This window comes from Corapipo altera, unplaced genomic scaffold (genome assembly GCF_003945725.1).
Source record: "Corapipo altera isolate COAL_440 unplaced genomic scaffold, ASM394572v1 104, whole genome shotgun sequence".
In the NCBI taxonomy this organism is placed as follows: domain Eukaryota; kingdom Metazoa; phylum Chordata; class Aves; order Passeriformes; family Pipridae; genus Corapipo; species Corapipo altera.
Genome location: NW_020884920.1, coordinates 2075998 through 2083630, shown reverse-complemented (window position 1 = coordinate 2083630; position 7633 = coordinate 2075998).

Sequence of the window (7633 nt, the reverse complement as noted above, 5' to 3'; positions counted from 1 at the left end):
AGGGATGGAAGCTGGTTGGGAGGATGAGATGCTCCTGGTAGCCAGGATATCCATCTCACCCTGAGCCCCGTCTGTAGACAGGGCAAAGCATCCATGCCAGATGCTGTTGCATGGGAGGGATCTCAGGGATGGAAGTCCCTTCCTCCTCACCAGCACTGGTCCTAATACCAGGAGAGAGAACTGCAGGACAGCAGCTTGTAGCTTAAATCATCCAGAGTCCTTGAACGAACCCCCCATTCACATTCATTTCTAATCTGCTGATGCCCTACGTCCAGTAGTCAGTATTTTAAATTGTTATTAAATGTCTTTGGGGGGATTATAATTTGTATGCCTGATTATACAATGGATATACCTATCTATCTCGTGGTATCACAAATAGCCATACCATAATGATGATTGAAATATATAATCCCCCCAAAGATGGTCAGAACAATTTAAACTTCCCTCTGCTTAATTAAGAGAGTTAGGGGATTAGGTACATGATTTAAATGGAGGGGAAGGTTTGGTTTATGTTTTTAAAACCAAGTGGAGTCACAGGGAACTGGCAAAAGATAAGTTAGACTGCCTTGTCCATCCTTGTACTGTCTTGTACAAGTCTTGTACACACAGACCTGCCTTTCTGTCTGCCTGCCTGACAGTGGGAGCATTTTCTCCTTTGATGAGAATAGGAGAGCTCTTTTCCTCCCTTTTTCAACCTTCCAACACCTCCAATGACTTCTCAGCATCTCCTAGGGAAAGCACCTCAGCACCCAGCCTGATATCATCACAGGTCACATCCTTGTGACCACAGAGTGCTCCTGGTTTGCATTGCTGAGATACTCAGAGTTCTACCTGGCCATACCAATCTATGTTCTGCTACCTCCTGCCCTCTTCCTAGCATGGAGTGACAACAGCTCCATCACCTGTGGGTGACCATGGGGGATGAGGTTTCTTCAGGTGAGCTCCAGAGCTCTGTGCGCAGAGGAGGAACATTTCAGAAGACATTTAAAAAACCAAACCAAACTCTCCCAAGTTTCCCTTCCTTCAGCAGATCTTGGACCTGCCAATACTGTGCCAAGCAGAGGTGATCTGTTTGTCTTCTTCATGCTGACAATAAATCCAATCACACCTTGGATGGGGAAATAGAATCAATTGAGTCCCTGCAGCACCGTCCTCCCCTCAGCTCAGCAGCAACCCCCCTCTCCCTCATCAGCCATGCTAACAGGGAAAACCGGGCAGATTTCACTCCCTGCATTTACCTGATGATTACAGAGCCATCTTTGTCATTAGGGGTAAATTAATCAAGAGAGGTGAATGTTTTCGACAAGCTGCACTGTTTACTTCGAAAAAGGAGAAACAAAATTAGTGCAATACAGGGAGAGCCAGGCACTTGCAGGGCACAGTGAAGGAGACAAATCCTTTGGAAAGCAAAATCACTTACATGTTATTGCTGACTCTGAGCACAGCTTGGGAAGAGGGATCCCTAAGCAGGCAGGGAGCTCTGTGGGGTGCCAGTGAAGGAGTGCCTGCACTCCTTCCCCACGGTCCCTGATGCAAAGACCCCCTGCCTGGGAAAACCAAGACTTTCATGCACAAGTACCAGGGTTACTTTAACACCCTGATGCTCACCTCTCTCCTCTGACCACAAATGCCAGGCTGGGATGTTCCCAGTTCCTTTGCACACTTTAGTCACCCCTAGGAAGGGTCCTTCTTTCCAGTCCTAGCCAAACTCTTCGGCCTGGGAAAAAGGCACAGAGACATTTGTGGCCATCCATAACTCTCTCGGTGGGTCTGACCAGATGCAGCTGAACCATCGTCTAGTTAAGAGGAAAAGATCAACCCAGATTTAAGAGGCAGCAAGGCCTCCATAACTCTTCCTTGGAGCACAGCCTGGCTGAATTTATGCTCTGCAGCATGGCAGCAGGAAGCAGATATAACTCGCAGTAATGGTACTGCTCCTTCAGCGAGGGAGGCTCCCGCCCCAACCCTTTACAGGAAAGTTTTGGGGCCACACCTGAACTCCAGGCAGGATGTCCCAAGGTGTTGTGTGAAGCTCCTGGTTCAGTTCTGCAGGGCCTGTAGCAGGGAAGATTTTTTTTTTTCCCTTTCTTCTTCTTCTTTTTCTTTTTGTCTTTGAAATCTTGTCAGTATATCAACACACTTGATAAGGGCAGTGTTGTAGTTACACTTCTTTAATTAAGTGAATAATTAAAAAGAAGTTGATCATCAATTAGTTAATTAAATAATTAATCCATTTTACTTTCATACCCTTTTTTGTTAATCACTGTGGCTTCGGTAATGAGCCTCCTATGGGTTGCTAGGCAACCGCCTCCTCGTTTAAACAATCAGCAGCTGCCGCCCGTCAGCCCGTGTGAAGGGATGCGCAGGGCCGGGGCCCTGTTGGGCCCGAGGGTTCGAACCCCGCCTCCCGCACGTCCCCCACCCCAGTCGCTGCCTCGGGAACCAGCGGGGAAAGCACAAATTTCCTCCCCCAGAGCCGCTGGAAAACCAAGGTCCGTGCGCTCCGCCGGTGCCCAGGCCTCAAGGGCGGAGAGAGACTGCTACCGGGTAGTGGGCAGAAGGGCAGGGGATGCGGTGCCACTCCTCCCGACGGGGACCGTCCCCACGCCTGACGGGCGCCGGCAGCGCTGGAACGGCTTCCCCTGTCTACACCCGGTGTCCTCCGAGGAACACAGACATCCCTCGCCCCTCAGCAACCGCCCCATGTCTTTAGTTTCTCCGAAGGAGCGATGATGCCTCCACGGTCCTTTCCCCGGCGGTCCCGTAGTGGGGGCAGCCAGTGCTCCCCTGCTGCAGGAGGCACCTCCTCTTCCCTCTGCTCTCCCTCTCTATTCTCCCGAGTTTTGGTTGGGTTTTTTCTTCCTCTCTTTTTTTTCTTTTTTTTTTTTTTCTTCCCTCCTCTGTTGCCAATTGTTTCTCTGCCCCGGGGCCAACCTGTAAATGAGATGTTACATCTGCACCGAGCTAAGTAAACACTTTATAAATGAATAAATAAGTGAATAAATAACGAAATAGTAATATCTGCGTCGAGCGGAGCCAGGCGTGGTGGCTCGGCCGGAGGAAGCGGGGAGCCGGGCCGGGGTGTGGGGAGAATGCCAGGAGGGACCCCCCGCTCCCACAGTCACAAACCGCTGCCACGAGCCGCTTCCCAGGAGGATCTGAGCCGGCTTTCACGGACTGTCCCCCCTGGCAGCGCAATGCCAGCGTGCCGTCCTTCTCCCAGTGCAACCCACTCCGGATCGTGTCCCGGGAGGGGCCGGGGCTCGGCAGCTGCCCCCGGGGCTCCGGCCGCACCGCCCGGCCCGGGCCGACCCCCGCTCACCCGGCCGGGCTGAACTTTGTAATTATAATGGATAACGAGAACAAAGGCAAGAAGCACTCATTGAGTAACTGATATCAATTATGGAAGCAGGCTTTTGAGCCTGGAATAAATGATAGGGGAATTGGCCTGAGAGGGAGTGGGAACAGACATGTTATTATTTACGCCAGATTAAGAAAAGTATCCAATTTGCTGGTCATCTCCTTCCACTGGGAATCGGCATCAATTTTATTATTGTTCCTCAGATTTTAATATTCTCTAAATGAATTACGATCGAGCTAGGTAGTTAGTCAATAGTTTAATGTAATTAATTAACTTCCCATCACTTGGTTATCTCTGCTTGGGTCCCTTTACTCCGGTCGGCCCCTCTGCAGGGCAGCACTTTGGGGTAAATAAGGATGCAGGCTCGGCTTGGAGCCGGGCTCCGTGTGTCTGTGTGTGTGTGTGTGTTGACTCTTTGGTGTCTAGATTTTTTCCACTGTTCCGTGCATTGTACGACATAACTAGAACTGAAGCAGTACATTTCTTCAAACAATGCCTCCCCGATTCCATTTGTAATGGAATTGGAGGGAGAAAATGTAATTGTGTGTTAAACATGAGGCAGCCATACATGAAGATAAGCAGGGCTGAGTGACTGGATATGGAAATCCAGCGCGGGGACTAGATACTGAAGGTCTATTTTGGAGTTAAATGGCTCATAAAAATAGGAGGCTGGGGTTTATTTATTTATTTGCCCCGGTATCTATAGGGCTGTGCATGTGGAGCTGCGTTTTGGGGGGGAGAAATGCGAGGGAAAAGAGTAGGGGGCTGGTGGAGGGATGGTTGCTGCTTAGGGAGGGGGAAAGGGAAAGGGAAAGCAGTCAGCCCGTGGGTCGAGGCTTCCTGCCCGGGGACACCCTGCCTGATGTCCCCCCTTTGGCAGGTATCACTTGGAGCCGACCCCTCTTGGAGCAACTTCTGCGGCTCAGGTCAGGACAAGTGTGATCGGGGTTTCCCTCACGGTTTGAGGGGCCGGGGGGCTGAGCAATGGAGCGCTCCGGGGGTGCGTAACGGGGACCTGCGGGTGCGCAGAGTGGGGGGCACCCAGGGAACCCGGCGATGCGCACAGGGAGCGGGATCCCCTCCCCACGAGGGACCGCAGGCGGAGCCACCCCGAGGTCCCGCAGGACGCCGAGCCCCGTCCCCCTCGAGGCTCCCCGTCCCGTCCCGCCCTGGGCCAGGCTGGCGGGGCCATTCCGGGGGGGGGCCCGGTGGCCGAGGCCGCCCCTTCCCTGCCAGACATCTGGGAACGTCGTTAGGGCCGCCCCGCTCAGGAAGTTTTTCACACTTCACGTCTCATTAACCGCAGGTCTCGGATTCCTTGGGAAAGGGGGACAGGCGGGAGGGCGGCGGCGGCCGCCGGCCGGGGACGGGGGGGGGGAGCGACCCAACTGCTGGGAGAGGCTCGGGGGCCCCAGAGGACCCCGCACCCTCTGGCCTCACTCCGAGGCCGAACTCCACCGTGCAGAGTCCCCGGGTGGCCGCCCTGCCCCTGCCATCGAGGTGACGCTGGGGGGAATATGGGTCAGAGAGGGAACCAGACGTGCAGGGGGGACCCTTGGAGTAGCTGCAGGCACCCCCCCGCACCTCCCTGACTGGGCCCAGCCCCCAGTGCGAAAGAGCCTGGGCTCCCTTTTCCCTCCTCCGCACCCCGCAGGGGCGCCCCGAGGGTCCGCGGGACCGCAGCTGAAATCACAGTCCCTTCTCTTCCCGTGGGCTCGGCAGCCCATCCTCTGTGGGATCCGGCCTTCTGGGGAGGGCGAGGACCTCCCCAGCATCTTAAATGTTTGAAAAAGATTTGTTCTGTACTTACAGTGAGCGAAATTAAAAAGAAACAGTAAAATATTTGAAAATGAAGTGCATTACGTTTAATAAATATAAAATGAACAAAGGCTGCTATATTGCCAGCAATATAATTTCTTGCCCAGGGGCATTAATAAAGACTGAAAGGTTTGGAAAAAAACAATATTTTCTATTAAAATTCTACGGTGCGTTTCAATATTAAAAGGATAGGTGATGAATTTTCAGTGTTACTCAGACGGGGTCAGCGACTAATTTCATTTCTTTCTGGTCAGCATTCTGTCGATAATTAATCAAAAGCAGAGTTTCTTAATGAAACACTTTTCATAAGGTGATAATTAGCAGGAAAGACGCGGAGTGCAGACAGTCACTGGTAGCTGTCTAATAACCAGAATGAAATCAGGGCTGGGTCCAGGGAGTTAAGCAAGAGCTCAAAAAAAAAAAAAAATTATAAAAATAAAAAGGAAGAAGAGGAGGAAAAGAGATGGGGGAGCCGCCTTGTGCAAACTCCCGGGAGAGGGTTGTGTTTTTCAGCCCACTGCTGATCGCTTTTAACACCCGAGTTGGTGTAATTTCGCCTCCCGTGCCCCGTGGGGCGCAGAGTGGGCGCACAGCCCCGCGACCCGGACCCACGCTGGGGGGCTCGGAGCGAAGATATCCCTGCACACACCCCCGTCACCCTCACCCCATGCACTGAGCTTCAAGGCAGAAATCAGTGCGGAGGACACGGTCCCCACCCGGGCCTTTCCCCGCCTCACCCCGTAAAAAACGCGTGGAAAGAGTAAATGAAGTTAATGAAGAAAATTAGTGGCGATTAGTGAAAGCTCCGGGGTCCGGGTGAGCTGGTGCTCCGGCCAGGAAAGTGTCTGGTAACAATTACAAAGATACCCCGCGCATAAACAAAAGAAATTAGCCCCTTGAATGATATTAAACAGTATAAAATTAACCAAAAGTTGTAATAAGTGAGGGATTAAAAGGGACCTGGCATTAATTCGTGGGTCTGAAGAGAGCCCAGCAGAAAGGGGAGAGAGGTGTGCTGAACCTTTAATTAATATTTGGCTGGAACATACCTTATTCATAATATTCATTGATGTAGTTACTCCACAAACAGACAGGGATAATTTGTTTAGATAGATAAAAATAACCTTCAGGTGAGATTTTAAATACAAAACAAATCTATCCCTTGCATCTAGTCTGGCACTTAAACAGCAAACCTTTCAATGGGCTTTTTTCTCATATTAATATATTTTTTTTAATCCGAACGTGAATGACAGGTACTGCTTTCCTACGACGCCGGGTGTTTTATTATGAAATTCTCCTGAAATGCTGTAAACTTTCAGATAAAGCTGAGAGGCAGGAGGCTGTTGAGTAGATGAGATTATTGATAGTTATTGAAAGTATCCAAATAGGATTTAGAAATCGGGCTCCTGCGCCTTTAATAGAATTCCAGATAATCTTTTATCACAACAAGACACCCATAGAATTATTTAAACAGATTGGACTATTCCAGCAGCAAATTTCAATTATTCTAATGCTTTAATAAATGTGTTGTGTGTGTATTAAATTCAAGCTTCTTAATCCAAATTTTACGATTTAACTGCTCTGATTTTTCATTACAGCTACACCCACATACAGCAATTTACTTTTTTTTTTTTTTTTTTTTTTAAATCCTTGGGAAACTGATGCCTAAACGAATCGGGCCCGCAAATAAAATACAAAATAAAGTCTGACTTAAAAGTGAGTTCCGGGCTCCCCGAGCAAGAGAAATAAATAGGAGGCTCCGCAAGCCCCTACAAGGAGTATAGGAGAGGGGAGCTCAGGTAGGGAACATGATGGGAAGAAGAAGGGGAAAACAAAAAAGAAAGAAAAAAGAAAAAGAGGAAAGAAAAATCAAAACGTAGGAAAATTAAGAGCGGAGGATTGAATTGATGGGATCTGGGGGCTTTGTGGTTGGAACCTTTTGTTTCAATATTTATTTCCTCGGAGGTTAATACCTTTTTTTTTTTTCTTTTTAAACGTAACAGCAGGTGAGAGGGAAAAGCGTGGCCTTCGAAATCTGTCAGCATCAAACCAACTAAAGGAACAGGATTATCAAACAGTGGGAGAGAAACAATATTTTAAATTATCATTAAATTATGGAGACAAGCTCTCGAAAGGAGGAGGGCACAAAACGGATCAGCGGCTTCCCCTGCACACACACACACACACACACACTCGCACTCACGCGGGAATGTTCACACGCGTTCCTCTTTCTTGCCAGAAAGGAAAAAATAAATAATAATAATAAAGAGCGAGGGGCGTCCTCTGTTGAAAGGGGAAAGAGTTAACAGGTTTTTAAATATTAGAAGTCCCGATTAATGAGGCAACCCGGGCTCTACTCTAGCAGAGCACAGAGACGGGGCTGGGGGGTCCCCCCTGGCCGGACCCCTCGGGGCTCCCCTCGACGGGGTCGCCAGTCCGTCCCCGGCATTTCCC